This window comes from Dendroctonus ponderosae, unplaced genomic scaffold (genome assembly GCF_020466585.1).
Source record: "Dendroctonus ponderosae isolate FM_Combo_2020 unplaced genomic scaffold, Dpon_F_20191213v2 Dpon_F_20191213_1, whole genome shotgun sequence".
Taxonomy (NCBI): domain Eukaryota; kingdom Metazoa; phylum Arthropoda; class Insecta; order Coleoptera; family Curculionidae; genus Dendroctonus; species Dendroctonus ponderosae.
The window spans coordinates 30,266,103-30,284,549 of record NW_026017110.1 but is presented as its reverse complement, the minus strand read 5'-3'; positions in this window follow the sequence as shown (position 1 = coordinate 30,284,549).

Below are 18,447 nucleotides of genomic sequence, written 5' to 3'. Positions count from 1 at the left end.
TTTGGCAAGAGAAGCTTGTTCTACTGCCGTTGCGTGATGGGATCACTCGATCGCGTTCAAGAATACCAATATTCGCTTCACGAGAGAACCACGCCTTTCTTTCTCATGCGATCGCCGTTCCCAGTTTCGAGAATTGAGCTCCTGGAAGTCCCTGACTCGATTATGTCCAATACTTGATCCTCTGTATTTGGAAACCGAAAATGGATTGCCGTCCACTATCTTCCTCTCTAACCACTCTCCTCGCCCTTTGTTGGCGTGAGTTCTTTTAGCTTCTGCTATGTTACTGTAGCATTTCCCCTAAACTAATCGCATATTCGCAAAGGAAATTCAAAGTAAGTCACAGTTTGATAAATTATTATTATTATTGACAAGAGCTATCCACCTGTCACTATCTGTTAGTGACAAAAACATTATTGCCACTATGACTTTTCATCAAAAAATTGTAGAAGAGAACTTTTTTGATATAAAAAATTTTCGTAATTTGAAGTAAATATTCGTAATTTTGTTTAGTATTTCAATATGCTACCAATTAAACATGGAACAATTTCAAAATAATGCTTAATAACAAAGTTGAAATTCGATTTTCAACTGTTAACATCTAGAAATTTTCAAAAAAAAATTTACAATATTTTTCTCGTGCTCCCTAAGGGAGCCTCTCTCACCCCTTAAAAGGTATGACGCCAATTTTGAAGTACCCTGTATAAAGCAAGCTTAAACCGCTCTAGAATTAGTTAGTTATCGAGCTATTAACTTATCGAATCAAGGCATAGCAGTGCAGATATTTGCCAGTAAATTATTGTTGGTTATTGAAAAATAGAGCGAGTTACTGGAATCTTTCGAACCTCAAAAACGTAACAATATGTTTGCCATCTTTAAAATATACTTAGTGTGTGTGTGGCACTCGTACGCCACTGTAGAGACCGATCGTTTAGCAGATCCATAAGTCAGGCTGGCTAAAAAATGTAAGTTAAGGCATCCGACCCATGGTTTCGATAAATTTGGGATCGGCCCTAGATTCCGGATGCTTGGCAGTATCGGGCGGGGGAGTTAGCACTTGTATATTTATAGTTATGCAAGAGTTTGAAAATTGGTTTTACGACTGTCATTAATGCCACGAAGCCTAGGGAGGTGCGCGGAAGTTTTCCTTTATGGTCGATTAAACGGCTTGCGGTCGTAAACTTTATTCGCCCTGTATAGCTGAATTTTCTCGCTTTGTTTTGACGCTAATGAAGATAGTGAGTGGGCTTAGATTGGCTCGAATATTTCCCAAAAGTTAAACGACATTTGAATGTTCTTCCTGAGATACAATTTTCTGGAGAAAATATTCCTGTACTCTCAAATCCGGAAAATAAGATTGCACAGTTTTATTGTAATTCTCAAGTCATCCAGTTTATTTATGAAGCATAACAGCTAACATTTCATATGCCGATTTAATGTCCAGGGTGAAGTAGTTCTGTCCAAAACCTAGCTGAATGTAAGTGAAGAAGGGAGATGAAGGTTACTTTGACGTTTGCCAACTGCTGTCAGTGGCTATTGGAAGAGTTTTTATCTTCTTTATGCCTATTCAGCCTATCATTGGTCACCATTTTTAGGGGTTTGAAGTAATATAAAGATAAAGTACATATTAAGTCCATGTAACTCCATAAATAGACGATATTTATTCCATACGTACGTCATATCAGAATGTTTCTTATTTTACATCCCTTCATGTCTCCCATTTATAATTCGCAACAAATTTGTAAAATATGATCATGAAAATTTGAAATCACTATGCATTAATTAATTCTATACAAATACATATTGATCATTTTGAGCTGTTCTATGATAATCTGAATGTAGTGCATACCTAGAGGCACTGGATGCATCTGATGTTAAATAAAAAAAGCTCAAACCCAGCACACAAATGGTCCGTGGGACGTTCTATTTTGATCCCCGTTATCCCGCATGGGATGATCCTTGGTAGGATGTCCGTAGGACGTCCCTTGTATCGCACATATATCTCATGCAGATCTCATTTTTGGTCCCAGGGACATCATGAACAGGACGTATATGCAGTAATAGTAAATGGCGCGCTCGAAAAAAGCTATACGCTTTATTACACACTTAATATAAAAGTATGTATATACCATAAAACCGAAATATAAAAAATGGAATTCACTCAACTTAGGTATCGGACATATATACTTGTATATGCATAAGATAACTATAATTATTATATACTTTTATAATTGTAATAAATAATAGAGTATATATATAAATAATAATAATAATAATAATAATAAATGGATTTCAAAAGGCGAATATAAAACAGTTCACAAGACGAAAAGCAACCGTTTTATCGTTTATGGCTTTAACGCCCTCGTGGTGCCATGGAACCATAAATTTTCCTTAATAAAGGCAGAGTCGAACACATGTTGTCGTGCGGACAGACCGACCACAATTTAATCAAATATGTGTTAATGTTAGTTTGGGGTAGTTATTACAAATATACAGGGTGATTTACGGTCTATGGCGTATTAGACGTTTAAGGAGAACGCGATTAACGATCTGTCTGCAAATTTGTACAATGTAAAATTATAACCGCACGATAAACCTCCTGTCGGTACATCTCTTTCCTCAAGCACTAACAGCACTGAACTCGTCATTAATCATCGCTAACGACTTGTTCGAATGCGAATAGATGGATTTGACAAACTTCGTTTCTTTACCGGAAACATTGATCTTATTTTCATGAGAATTTGCGATTTGTGAGTTTTGCTATTCTGGTATCATCGCTTTTATAATTGGTTTTTGGGCTATTTATTCAATGCAATAAATCATTTACTGGTAATTTTACTGCATGACAAGCCGCGTGGTCATTAAAATATTTACATACCGGTATTATAAAATAATTAAATAAGTTTAACAAATCTTCGTTTGTATAATTTAAGCCTCCGGTCATGATTATTAATTGTTTTCAAAAGGTAACTGACAGCTGTAAGCGTTTCTTTGGCATTTGATTGTATTAAAAATGGCCACTTTTGTCATGGCAACTAAGAGTGGCAGGATTTAAAATAAGATGCGGCAAAATAGCCATATGAAAACATTAAATTGACAATATTTCGAAAACTAAACAATATTGGAATAGACAACTGTACACAAACTTACCCTTATTTTTAATACTAAATAATTTAAAATTATCAAAAAGGGGCGTTTCCGTTTGAAAAAAATATAGTTTGGGCGGTTTTCTCAACTGTATTTTCAAATTAATAAGTAATAAGGAAGTCCTTTTCAATAAGAAGTGCGACTCAAGTTAAGTAGCACATATTCCATTATTCTCTTCGATCCACTAGTCCAGCCGGCGGGACACATTTTATAGATTTTATTTCAAACTATCTGTGGCCGTTCCAAAGCCAAGAAAGAAAAAAAAAATTGAAATGGAATGAAAACGTTTTTGTGCCATATGTTATGGAGGCAGAAGAAGAAGAATGGGATATACAAAATCGTGCATCTTGGACACCTTTTCAGTTCTTTTGCCAATATTTTCATGACAGTTTCAGAGATCTAATGGCAGAACAAAGTAATATTAGAGCATTGCAAGACAATAAACCACCGATGTGTGCAACTGCATCTGAGTACAAAAAACTTGTAGGATCTTTTATCATAATGGGATGTATGAAGTTGCCCAGAATTCGGATGTACTACAAAATAAATCTTCAGATTCCCCTGGCCACTCAAATTCCTCGTGACCGATTTTTCAAATTTCGAAATTATATGCACTTGGTAGATAATTTACGTGTTTCTGAAGAGAAAAAGAAGCAAAACAAGTTATGGAAATTTCAGCCTGCAATAGATGCATTACTACAAAAGTGTAGAACATACCAGACATTTGAGTGTGTACGAACAAATGATCTCTTTTACCGGAACGAGTTCATTGAGGCAATATGTTAAAAACGAACCAAACCCCGTCGGTTTGAAAAGCTTTGTATTGGCCACTCCTCAAGGCCTTGTTTTGGATTTTTTTGTCTACCAACCTTGGAACCTGAACTAGGGATAGATGGAAGTGTTGTTAAGAAAGTTGTTGAACATGTAAATTCATGGAGTCGGGACCATTCTGAACTGCACAGTACCAGCAAATGTAAAACATAAACTTGATTCTGACAAAGTCCTTTTGAGAAGAGGTAGAGGAGCTTTTCAAGAACTGGTAAGGGAGGACAATTGTATGGCTCTCACAAAATGGATGGACATTAGGTCCGTTTTGGTTCTATCATCTAGCCAAGGATCGCAACCAGTAGGAGACGAGACGACAAAAAATCGAATCAATATATTGTAACGGAAATGGCCTGGGGTACACACGTTTGAAATGGAGGGATCAAAATTTATGGTATTTCAGTAAATGGGAGCCCCATTTGCGCCCCATTTACTGTCAAATATGACACTGACAAGCGGGAAGCTTCGTACCTGTTCTGGAGATTTCGAGAAGCATCTGGGTTACCTGAAGGAATCTATATAAGCTGCGAGGAGAACCACAGAGGGTAAGTGAAGTGACAGCAACGACCAGGGTGCAGAAGAGGTTAAACCCCACGAGTCGGAAGAGCGAGTTTTCCGTCGGTTATTGTTATTGTTTGTGAAGTTGACGGTAATTTTAAAGTTAGTTTGTTCCTGTTCCGTAGTTCAAGTTATACCGAGTGGAATAAAAGTTGGAACCTGAAGAAAGAGTTTGATACCCAGCCATCCATGGTACAATATCATCATTCCTCGCCCTAATGTAATAACTGCTTACAATTACTCTATGGGTGGTGTAGATCTTAACGATCGAATGATTGCGTATTACAGAATTTCCCGAAAAACCAAGAAATTACCGTTAGATTTATTTTTCACTGCCTTGACTTTGAAATTGTAAATTTGTGGATCGAGTACCGAGTTGACAGAAAATTCCTAGGAGTACCAAACAAAACTATTCAGGATTTACTTGCATTTAAGATTTGTATTGGAGAATGTTTGCCTCTTGATGCGGATGCCAAATATTCTAATTAACAGCCAGATAAAAACTACGTTCCACCGAGCACATCTACAAATGGAGTTCAAATGGGTATTTTTAAAAGTGTTTCCCCAAAGTCCGACGTTCTTCCAACAAACATTTACTTTTATGTGCCGTAAATGATAAGCAAAAATTTATGCGGTGTAGAAATAGGGGCTGTAAAGGCAAAACTAGGTTTAAGTGCTCTCACTGTGATGTTTTCTTGTGCATACAGCCTGACCGGCAACGTTTCTTTGAATTCCTCAATTAAATTAATTTGTTTTTACTAGTGTTCAGTATAAAGAAAAACTGAACCAAAACCTCATGTCCAGTGTGATGGACAGCCCGTTTGTCCTATACTTAGTGTTATGGATTTTTTTTGAGTTATTTTGATACTCAATAAAACTAATAAACTATTTTAAAACAGAATATTAAGTTACGTTTTTTCCTTGGGACCGAAGAGGTTATACGAAAAATGAATAATTATTCGGTTGGCTCCAACTGTAATTTTTACATAAAATTTCAAATATACCAAAAACGGGCAGACCTAGGTATAGGAGGTCATACATGAAACATTTTGATAATTTGCAGTAGAATTTAAAAATGCAATAATATATAGGGTGTGCCATTTAAAATAAGCAAGTTGATTCCTAATTCGGGTATAACCGCAATTGTGGCCACCTTGGAAATATTGTAACGGAAATGGCCTGGGATACTCACGTTTGGAATGGGGGGGATCGAAATTCATGGTACTTCAGTAAATGGGAGCCCCATTTGGGCCCCATTTACTGTCAAATATGACACTGACAAGCGGGAAGTTTCGCACCTGTTCTGGAGATTTCGAGAACCTTCTGGGTTACCTGGAGGAAACTATATAAGCGACGACGAGAACCAGAAAAAAGAGAGTGAAGTGACAGCAGCGTCCGAGTGCAGAAGAGGTTCAACTCCGCGAGTCGGAAACGCGTGTTTTCCGTGTGTTATTGTTATCGTTTGTGAAGTTGACGGTAATTTTGAAGTTGAAGTTTGTTCCTGTTCCGCATTTAAAGTTATACCGAGGTGAATAAAAGTTGGAAGCTGAAGAAAGAGTTTGATACTCGGCCATCCACGGTACAATATTTTAGACAGCTTGCCCCCAATGACCTCGGCACACTGTCCAATTTTAAAATTTCTCCCAACTACAGTTTGCCAGATATTGATCGCTGCAGTTACCGGTGGGACACCCTGTAGTGCCTTCGAAGGTAATTTGTTGCATTTATTGGGGTTTTCTTGTGTGAATTACATTCTAAATTAAAGATGTCTTGATTTGGCAATAGGGATCCATTTTCGAAAGCAAGACTTATTTACTCAGTTTTTCCACCTTTACAATTTATTTTGATGCTACATTTTCTTCTAAATTTTGATACCGATTTTTTTGATGTTTCATATTTGAAATCTTCAGTGATCGTATCGTAAGAAGTATATTTGGTCCCTCTCATTCATAATTACCTAAATTTTGACTTTATTGAAGGCTTTTTTCAATGCACATTTTTCATTATTCCGATGTAAAATATCAGTTTTTTAAATGGCAACAACAAACTTTTTTGGTCTAGCTTGAAATAGACTGATGGGCAAAATTAGCGCATTATCTATAACATTAAAAAATTTTTTTTATAAATCCTTTTTTATTAAAATTCAAATTATTCGTTTTTAAATTAATATAAGAATGCATTCGAAAGAAAAATTAAAACAAGACATTAATCACTAGTTTCTGAGATTTTTGGAAAAATTGATGAAAAATATATTTTGAAATGTAGGTAAAGCTTTCGTCTTTAACCGATTCAATAGCGCGTATTGCCGTCTCTAGCTCGAATACCGTCCCTAAAACGTCTTGGAATGCCATAAAAAGGTTTGTAATCAATTCTTGGGGTATGTAGTGCCATTCTTGAAAAACTACGTTTTCTAGTTTAGTCAAGTTTTTAGGAGTAGGATCTTGTTGTCGAATATGCTGATCCCAAACATGTTTAATTACGTTAAAGTTTGGACCGCTGGCCACACTAAATGTTGAATACCATCCACATTAAGATAGTCGTCATCATTCATAAACAAGAAATTGTCGTTGATGTGAGGTGCAAAGGGTACGACATGGTTTCCTAAAATATCTTAAATGCACTTCTGGGAAGTTAATGATCTTCCTCGAATCACCACAAGGTCCTCACGGGCCTCCAAAGAAATGCCACTCCAAAACATTATTGAGCCACCACGGAAAGCCAGTTGAGGAACCATACATGCTTGCCTGTATCTTTTTCCTAGTCTACTCCAAATAAAAACTCGCCCATCCGAAGATTTTAAACCCACTCTAACTTCATCAGTAAACAAGACTTTCTTCCAGTCATCCAAATCCCAATCCATGTGTCTTTTAGCAAACTCCAGTTCAGAGATCTGATATGTCTGAACGGAGGACATAAAAATTAAATTTCGTTAATTCTGGTTTTACATTGTTTTTAATTGTGTAAAACCAGACACAGACAATCTTGGCTCTATAAGTTATACACTAATTAAACCAACTACATAAAATATAAACACCTGGTATATTGAAGAAATGATATCCTCCCAAGTGATATCCTCAGAATGCAAAGAAAAATGCCAAATATTATAAACAGTTTTTTTATTCTTTCGCTCGATATTGGACAAAGTAAAGATTTTTCAATAGATTGCCCAGTGTGAAGGTAGAAAAAACCATACATGTAAATAAAATTTAAATCTCTAAACAATAAATTCTAGTCTTTCCCGAACATGATTTTCCTCACTCATCACCTATAATCCCAAGAGATTCAAATGATTGTAATATACTTTTTTTTTATTTGCAATTTGTATTTTAGTATGTAAATTTTACTACTGTTCTTGTTTTAAACTAATGACGACTGTGAATGTGTATTTTAGACAAACTGATGATGGTGAAGAAAAACACCGAAACGTATTTGTAACATTTTAAATAATAAACAATAAAATTGACTGGAACCCAGGAATTTCTTTTGAATTGTTTTTCATAAAAAATAAAATAATAAAAAATTGGTCAAGGTAAGATTTTGTGCCTGAAGCAGCGCGTCTTGGTGTATTAATAGATGAAAGAAAACCAAAGTGATTCAATAATGCTAGATATAAATTTACGCTAGTATCGTTGTGATCTAAAATATTTATATTAATATCCATTAAAAGAATATCCAGTTGACTTTTCGTGAATTTCTTTAAATAATCTTAATAAAATATTACTTATTTGTGTTTGGCGGTCAGTGGATACATATTACATTAAACATGAACTTATTCGTATTTATTGGCATTGTACAGGGTGATCCCAACATGACCCCCAAGGTCTTCTGTGCCAAAACGAAAACTGACAATTCAATTCTAAACCTAGGGTCTCACATGTGATGTTCTAAGGTACACTTTCAGCGAAAAGAAAAAAATATAGTAAATTTAGAAATGGCGTTGATGACGTCATCGACAACTTTTTCCCCAGAAACATAAAAACATTTTTCCACACCTAGGTTGCCCTTAGGATTGTAATTAACTCTTATTTAAAAAAAAATGTCTACCTATTTTGGATTAAGAGGTATAAGCCTTCAAATTGGAGAAAAATGACCTGTCCAATAAATCAGACAAACAGGATTTAAATCAAATATTTCATTGAAAAACAATTCACAATCCTAAAACCCATAAGTAAATGTGGAATGTAATTTAATTTCATAATATATATAATAATATATAATAATAATAATATAATAATAATCATTGGAAACAAATTTCTAATGAGGCAAAAAAATAATTCGGATAAAAAATTATTTGAAATGTAGTTTCATGGTTTCTAAAATCAGGTTTCTCTGTGATCTCCTTCAATTTCAAAATATTTTCTCATTTTTTTCTAACTTTCTGCACTTTTTTCACACATCTCTTTTGAAATATCATCACATGCTGCTTGAATTTTTTGTTTTAGGTGATCTACACTTGTTGAAGGAGTTCTATAAACAATATATTTTTTTAGAGAACGCCACAAATAAAAAGTGAAATGTGTCAAGTCTGGTGACTTTGGTGGACTAATACAACGGTCCATCTGTCTGAAAAATGGATGTTTAAGTATTCCCGTATAATTTTTGCCTTATCCTGCGGGGACCACAAGTTTGCACTTTTCTGCAGTGAAAAATGTTCGAGCAGAAGTCGCAGCTGTTCACGCAGCAATGTTAAATAATCTGCGCTATTGAAGCTTGAATTGAGCAGGCTTATAACTCTAAAGCCTAAATAGGCAGATATTTTTTTTAAATAAATATTAATCGCAATCTTTAGGGCACCCTAGGTGTGAAAAAAAATTGGTATATTTCTGGGGAAAAAGTCGTCGATCACGTCATTAACGCCATTTCTGGATTTAGTATATTTTTTTAGTTTCGCTGAATGTGTACCTTGAGCATCGCATTTGCGACCCTAGGTTTACAATTTAATTCAGTTTTCGTTTTGGCACACTAGACCTTGGGCGACAAGTTTGGATCACCCTGTACTTATGGTTAGCAATACCAGATAGCACTGGTAAATCTTGATTGCCAAAGAACGATAAGAACGGAAAATAACTTAACTTAAGTTTATAGATGCTTTCCAAATCAGAACTCGACTTGCTGGAGTTTTGAACTAATTTTAATTCTCTTTTATGGGATGTTCTAAAATTATATATTTTCTTTCGCACACAATCTTCATTGGCATCTTCTTTCAACTCTTCACAATTGCCATATTTTGGAACACACCGTTTGGCCAATATTGGCCAATGAGCGAACGGTGTGGAATCTGCGACCGATAAATCGTACGACTTATTGCCGACGATTTTGAGTATGTACGAAATGATTGCGTAAAGTGAAAAAATGCTGATAATTTTTCGGGTAGTTCGGGTTAGCAAGGTTAGCATCTTCAGCAAGTAAAATGACAAGAAATTAACGGTTAAATATTTTTCCCTTTGATTGTGTTTCATATGTTGACAATCTGTATTGTATGCAATAAGTTTTGGAAATTAATATAAAAAAATAAACGGATCCAATATTTTACATATCTACATGAATGCCGAATCTTGTGAGACTGTAAAAGTAAAAATGTTGAAGAAAGTGAAAGTGGCTGCAAGTAAACTGAAACTGAAAACTACTGAAGGCAATACTTACAGTACAGATTAAGATAGTATTAAATTTGATAGAAACAAGCACTAGAATCAGGAGCGAAGAACCAAGATAAACGGTTATTTTCTGTAACGGTTTACAACGTTTCAGTTTCATCTGGGTAATAGGTTTCAAAATACGGTTCAAAGGAACATGTTACTTTTAAAATTTTTCATTAGAAATGCAGAATGATGATGATAGTAGAAATATAAAAAACTACTTAAAGAACAAAAAAACTGGTAATAATAAAACTGGTGATTAAATAAAATATACGGTTTATATGCGAACAGAAATGCGTGTTTGCTCATAGCTCATATGCAAGTGTCTGACGGTCGCAAAAACAACCTTTAAATCAGCAAACGACTGCAGCTGGATAGATCGCTCGACGGTGTCCGGTGCGCACCGCTATTTCGGTTTTATGAGACGGTTCCAAAAAAACCGGTTAAATCGGCTAGCTGTAACTACGGTTTCAGGTTACACGTTTGAAATACTGTTATTTTAGCAGTTACGTTAATAAAGAAATAAGATTTGAACAGTCTTGTAAATGATAAAAACAGATGTTTTGAATTCAGGTTATGACGAGAAATTGAAGAGTTTAATGATAGAACTTATGTATAATAATAGTATTCTCCTTCCCTAAATATTAAGTTATCATTGCTTTAGCGACTCAATTGAGAATTAGGTTTGGAAACATCTAATTCGCCTTAAAGTATTTGAACGGCAAATTGATAATGTCTTCAGTGAGTCATTTATTTGAAATTGTTTTTTAAGGTCACCCGTTTAGTTTGTTAACTTGAAAACTTGAATTATCCAGTATTTAATTGAAAAAAATGTTATACCTAAGAAACCAATCCAACAGACTTTCACATTATTGCTTTTGTTAAAACTTTGCTTGTTACGTTGAAGTATAATTTAAGCCAAGTTCTTTATAAATATCGTGTGGTAATAGTAAACGTACAAATATTACAGTATTTCAAAAGCTTATTAAATTCTTATGTCTTAAGGTAAGCTTATCCAAGGCGAAATAATGCTATTCTGTTATTGGGAAGAATTTCTCACTTACAGTGAATCTCATTTAAAGAATATAATTGTAACACGTGCCATCTGCCTGAGGCAGCATAATAATAAATCGACACATTCACGAAAAAAGGTTTCAGCTTTTCGATTATGAGTATATTATAATTGAGCGTATTATAAGCGCAAGCGCCGTCTAAATATTCCTGGAGCGCAAAATTATTTCGTTCAGTAAACCGTGAATAGCAGGCGCGATCTTGTTAGAGCTGATGGCGCAAAAAGCGCAGTTTTTACGGCAAATTGTGCTAGTTTTAATGACTTTGCATTCGCAGCTATTTCATTTTGACTGCAGCTATGTTTCAGGTATACATTTTATGGGTTTAAATTGTTTATTTACGATTTTTGGGAATACTACCCTTTAAGCATAATTTGAATATTTTTCTATAGTTGAGGTTTCCAAGTCTCCAACTTTCAATAATGGTGCTCTAAAGCAATTAAAATAATTATTTATTGTATAATGAACGACATTGTATTATCTACTGTATAGAACTTTTCGCGGGAAAAATGTGGTTTATGTTATTATTGATTGATGCTAATGTATTTCGAATTTGTAAAATACCACGTAATTGTAATTCATATATTATATCAGACATATGCAATTATGGAAAAGAAAAAATAGAAATGAACTGCAATTATCAAGCTGCAAAAGGGGAAAAAAATATGTTTTGGGAATTTTGGCTTAATTCTTCATGTCGTGCACCGCTACCAATCTAAAAGTATCCAAATGAAAAAGTCATATTTATATAATACAATAAACATATTTATGTATGATAGTTTGAAATATATATATAATTTGACGTAACTAAAATCTGCATGTTAAACGGTGTTAAGATTCATGAAAAGACGTCGAAAGAATGTAAACTTTGAACGCAATTGGTAAATCAGGAAATAAATAATTTTATTTATTTAGTGATTCTTGATTATTAGCAAAACATGAAATAAGCTTTGAGCCAATTTGCAAAAAAAAGTAAAATGTTACTTGACAAAAATTTCATTATGTTTTGGCGCTTAACAAAACGTATGCGTGGTCCACTAATATTCACTTGTTTTCATTTAAAAACGGTGTCTTTTACTCCATGATACGAAATAAAATGAAATCCAGTTCTTTATTAAATTAAGATGCTTACAATTCAGACTTTTTGGAGAAAATACTAAACTTGCATTTAATTTATTTTAATGCAACTTATTTGCATTCCTTTCCCAAAGTTTATACTTTGTGCAATACTTTGAATAATTACAGTAAAACTTTTCTCTAAAATGTTCACAATTTTTAGTCTCCCTGTCATCTTAGTATGGTCCAGTCGTTTAGTATTTTCTTCCAACTTCCAAAACATGTGAGTTATATTAAAAAATATACGGCATTTCTTGGCCTTTTCAATTGGCGGATCTTGCCTTACAAGTGCAATGTCGCAGAACTTCCAAAAAAATCAGAAAATCTAATTTAAGTATTTGCCTTGCTGATTTGCTAATAATCATTAAGTACAAATTGTGGCAGTGGTTTGAAGAATAGTAAATTAATAGGAAAAGGCAGACATACATATATTTTATTAGTATAAACGTTGTTGCAAGCAGAAGGAAAATCTACAGGGTGATTAAAAATTGTCGTCATTTCAACAGGTTTCGTCAAACGTAGGGATCTATTTTTTTTTCGAAATGTCAATTTTGTCAATGATAAATTGTTTTTATTGTCGTTATAACCTCGAATTCAGGTGTATACAAATAAATATACATTTCTGTCTTTAACTTCAAGCAAGTTAGTGTCTGTCTAATCACTTTATACTCCTGCTCAATTTGCAAAGGTGTTCAGTAAACAATTGGTTTAATGTGTCCTTGAGTTTTAGGTATCTTTGTGTGGTACGAAGGTAGCCCTTTCTCGCTATTTATTTGGTGCCTGGGAAAGTGTCAGTTGTGCAATGCTTTGAGTACCCCTGGAATGCTCTGCTGCAATTATCAATTATCTCAAATACCTTTAGATTGTCGACTATCTGTGTCAATTCCTGGAGCCAATCGTCCAGTGTCTCTAGGCCCTTGTTCGCGTAAGTTCTTACAGCTTCCACTCTGTGAATGTAGCATACCCCCATATCTAAAATCATATCCGCATATTCGATATTGATATATATTTTGTGAAATAAGCCGCAAAGTAAGTCTACGTTTGACAAATGTTTGATCTTATTGACAAAGGCTAGCTACCTGTAACTATCTGTGAATGGAAAAAATATCATTACTGCCTTGACTTTTAATAAAAAAATTGTAGAAAATAACTTTTTTAATATAAAAAAATTTCGTTATTTGGAGCAAATATCGTAATTTTTCCAATAGGCTCCAATCAGATTAAACGTAAATTTAAAACCATAGCAAATGCTTTATAGAGTTTTTCCTATTCATGCTTTGTTTCCAATACAGCTTATAGGCATATTTAAAGGCATCTCCAATGAAATACAGTACAACCTGTTATAGTGTATGCTTTAAGCCTGCCATCAACAAATAATTGAGAAAATAACCATTTTCTTCTATTTTTGGCAATCCTGGCGGACGAAACACCAAACGTTTTCCAGAATATCAGATGGTAGTTTTTTTACGAAAATACAGGGTGCTTCAAAATTGGCGTCATTGCTCTGAAGGTGTTTTCTGGCGGTGGTTTAGGAGTACAAAAAAAAGTAAAAACAGTGAATTGCAATTGTTATTAAGAACTGAGAAATTTCCAAAAAACTATATCAGAAATACGGCCGCAATGTTTTTCAAGGTAATCTGCCTAATTAACATTGCGCAAAAACCTGTTGCTTCGTAATTATTTAAAACTCCGGTAATCATGGATCAGTAGAGAGTGACAATAAGATAGGCAAGGATAAACGCTAAATTCAACAGGAATCGTTGAATGACGGGACCTATTTCGAAACTCATAACCTCGAATTATTAATTTGTTTACAAATTACAAAAACATACATTTGAGTCTGTAACTCCAAACAAGTGCCTGTGTAATCACCCTATTATGCACTGTTCTCGACCAGCTTCTGGCATTCGGTTAATTAGCTTCTGCTCAATTTATAGCGGTGTTCAGTAATCCATTAGTTCAATGTGAATCTTACATACGTAAGGAATGTAGCCGCTATTTATTTGGTGCCTGGGAAAGTGTCAGTGGTTGTGCAATGTTCTGAGTACCTCTGGAAGGCTCTGCTGCAATTATGCCCAATCATTGTTTCTCTGTGCCTGGAACCCGAAAATGGATTTGTCGTCCACTATCTTCCTGAAACCACTCTCCGCGACCTATGTTGGCGTGAGTTCTATTAGCTTCTGCTATGTTACTGTAGCATTTCCCCTGAACTAATCGCATATCCGCAAACTCGTGAAATAAAATTCAAAGTAAGTCACCGCTTGACAAATTATTGTTATTATTGACAAGGGCTATCCACCTGTAACTATCTGTTAATGTCAGAAGAGAACTTTTTGAATATCAAAAAAATTTAGTTCTAGTACACGTATATTAAAAACTTAAAAATAACAAAAAGTAACACAAAAATAAGATTAACCCCTAAATTCATACAGTGTGATTTACTTAGACCGCGCATTAGAAATTTTCCAGCTTGAAGTTGTTTGAGATACTTAAAATTTTGTTTACGGTCATGAGGAGTCGTGCCGAAGCCATGCAAACTGCATTTAGCCCTGTAACCATCCTATCTCAAAACTATAACATTACTTTCTTATTTTAAACGAAAACCACTAACTTCATTAGCATGGTTGGATTGACCTGCCAATTGAGTTTAGGTAACCCTAGTTTTGTTAGCTTATATTTTGTAATTTTTGATATGTTTATGTCAATTGTTTCCGAAAACAATCGCATTACAAATGTTTACGGAACAAGCTATATCTGAGGAACTTAATTCAAAACCCAAATTTGTCGAGTAGTTAGCTAAGAGCTAACTCCATATATTACACTAAGGTACCCATTTTACAGCTTACAAACATTGATATAAAAAGAGTCGGAAAATCAGTTTTCTAAATGGCACCCACAACCTTTTTTGGTCCTGTTTGAATATGTTGCTATGATTAAACAATAAGAAACTAAACTAAACAGCACCAAAAAAAACACTGATTTTGTGATATTTTTTATCTCAATGTTTGCAGGCTGCATGCACCGCATATGCTATAAAATGGGAACCCTAATGTCATCTGGCAAGTTCACTTGAGCTTTCAGCTAACCGAACGGGGTTTTGAAGTTGGAATAGTTTTTTAGTATAGCTTGTTCCATAAACAACTGTAATGGTAGTTTTTCTTAAACAATTGTCATATCAAAAGCTATAAGAAATTAGGTAACAAAACTAAGGTGCCTCAAACTCGCAAATGGAACGACAATCCCACCATGCAAACAAATTAGGGGTTTGCATTTAAAATACGAAAGTTAGCTTATAATTTTCGTACACTGTATAGCTAGAGACCTAACTGTATTTCTAAAACAATTGCAAGTTCAATGCACATCACAAATCATGCAAATCACAAATGCACGCTCTACGTAAATCACCCTGTAGACACAAATGAAAAACATTAGGAACCGAATCAAAAGAATAACGCTAAATTTATTTCAAAAATTTCCAAATTAAAACTAAATAAGACAACTTAATAAAACATTTTAAAATAAAAAGAAAACCAGATACTTAGTTTACTTAGTTACACTAGTTTTTGGCCTTCCGTGCAAATTTTAGGCGCTTATTCGCTCGCCATTACCAGTTCTGCACGTTTTTCTTCAGTTAATTTCGTTGTGACTAGAGGATTTTGACGAAGTGCTGCAACTAATAACGTAATAGAGTTTGGTATCAACAAAAATGTTGCAATTTGCATCCTTGAGAAATATTAGAAGGTTTAAATAAAGGCTTAAGAAGACCAATTGCAACTACCCTCTACAGTTACAAAAGGACTGACTATTCAATTGGTCCCAAAGCTTAAATTCGCAGGGAGCAGACTGGCAGATTTCCGCGTTTTCCGCGTCTTTCCATCGTTTAAGTGGTCTTCCTAGCGGTCGTCGGCCTGTCGGTTTTCGTCTTTAGCTATGTTTGGTAGTCTCCTTTGGTCGATTTACATTAGTAATACATGGTCACTACAGTATCCCCTTTTTTCATTCTCCATCTGACTGTCCTCCACCTTGCATGCCGCTCTTATGTCGCTGTTTCCCACGCGGCCTTTAAGTGTCTTCCCGGCGATGGTAAGGGTTTTCAACTCCGCTGTTCTTAGGATGCCTGTTATTTCTGCCAGCTCGGGTCTTGATACCATAGGTTTAGCACTGGTCTAACACCGGACTTACATATGAGATTGTTGCGACTCTATTGACCTGTGTTTTGATGTCGTTGATCGGGTTGTTGATGCTTGATGTAACCGGTCCTTTGTAATGGATTCTCATTAATTGTTCAATTGGTCTATTGTCAATTAAGACTTTACACCTTACTGGTTTTTTGGAGAGAATCACACATGTTGATTTATCATGTTATATTTTTCACTAGTCTTATAGAACTTATGTGTTTGTCTTTGTCGATTGTTTTCCGATTCTGCCAGATTGCTTCTTCTAGAATGCTTTTGACGATGTTGGTAAACAGCTTCGTAGTGGTTCACAGCAGGGTTATGTCTTTGTAGTTCTTTGGTTTGGTTTTTGGTCCGTTTTTAAAAATTGATATGGTGATAATTTTGTGCCACTCTGTTGGGATGCTGGATGGAGGAGGATATTATATTGTTAAACAGTTCCTTTAATTTTGTCACCAGTTCATTACCGCCATAATTTATCAGTTCATTGGGGATCTCGTCCAGTCCTGCAGCTTTTCTGTTTTTCAGGTTTTGAATCTTCTTACTAACTTCCTAGTCTGTAACCGGTAATCTATTCGTGATCTCCTCCTCCGTTTCGTTTGTTGAGAGCGAGGTTATACCGTATTGTCAGTGTTGTCATACAGGTTTCTAAAATATGTTTCGAATTTGTTCAAAATAATTTTTTTGGTCTGGATGTATTCGTTAACGGGTGGATTTCTGTTTCTGAGTATCTTCCATATTTTCCTCTTGGCTCTATTATTATCGCGTTTTCCATTCTTCTGGTGAACTTCTCCCAGTATTTTCCTTTCAGAATTTATTCACAAACTCATCAAGAGTAGCTTCTTCCATGTTGACTGAGTGGTTTATCTAAAAAATGCATACAGGGTGATTCAAACTTCAAAAATATTTTCCTCAGAGTACTATTAACATTACAGCCGTAAAAATCGGATTAATTAAAACTCTTACTTTTATTCTCACATTGATGCTTGTAATCGAATAATTTATTTCTTGTTCTCTAAAGGCACATGCACATATGAATGAACACATTGAGGTTTGCTTTGCATCTGTCAGTGTCAATGCTCGGACGTACTTTAAATACCAGTATTTCGGATATCCAATGAATGTCGAAAGTATTACGCTCATATAATGACCGAAAATGGATATTCGGCATTCTTTTCAACTCATGAGAACCCAGCTTAAGAGCTACCACCAAAGTTCATAACCGGATTTCTGCTCTAAAGGTGTGTCATATTGGTATAAATTGTGAAAACAAACCAAATAAACTTTAAAAAAATTTAAAGAGCATCCACTAGCTGATTTTTTTTTGGAATGCTTTAGAGAACATTACCAGACTAGAGCCAGAATGGCTCAAGTGGTTAACCGCCTATTAGAAATATAGTTATTAATTGTATCAACAAAAAGAATTCAATTATTTTTTACACAGGTTTTGTACCTATTGCAGCAATAAGTTAAACCTAGTTTTAGTACCGATAGTAATGTGAAGTATTTTTGGGCTTTAGAGTGTCGTGGGAATACAATGATAGCAGTTTGTTGTAAGTCTTCCTTTCCAAACCCCCCATGAACAGAATTGTTACATTCACATGTCTGAGTGCTTTTTTGATCATAGGCTTATGGGACACTTTATAGGATGATTACAAACTAATTAAAAAACGATGTGTTTTAAAATTGTATTAGCAAATAATCTGGGAGATACGTTGAAGGGGACTCAAATATCATTAGAAATTATAGAAACAAGCCCCATGACAACACCAAGGGCCGAGCGATATTTCTCAACCCTTATACAAATGGAAACGTTTCTCAGAAATTTAATGACGGTTGATTGCTTAAATGCCTGTAAAATGTATTTTTCTGAGTGTAATGAAATGGAATGGAATTGAAAAAAAACGTAGGATAGACTTCCAA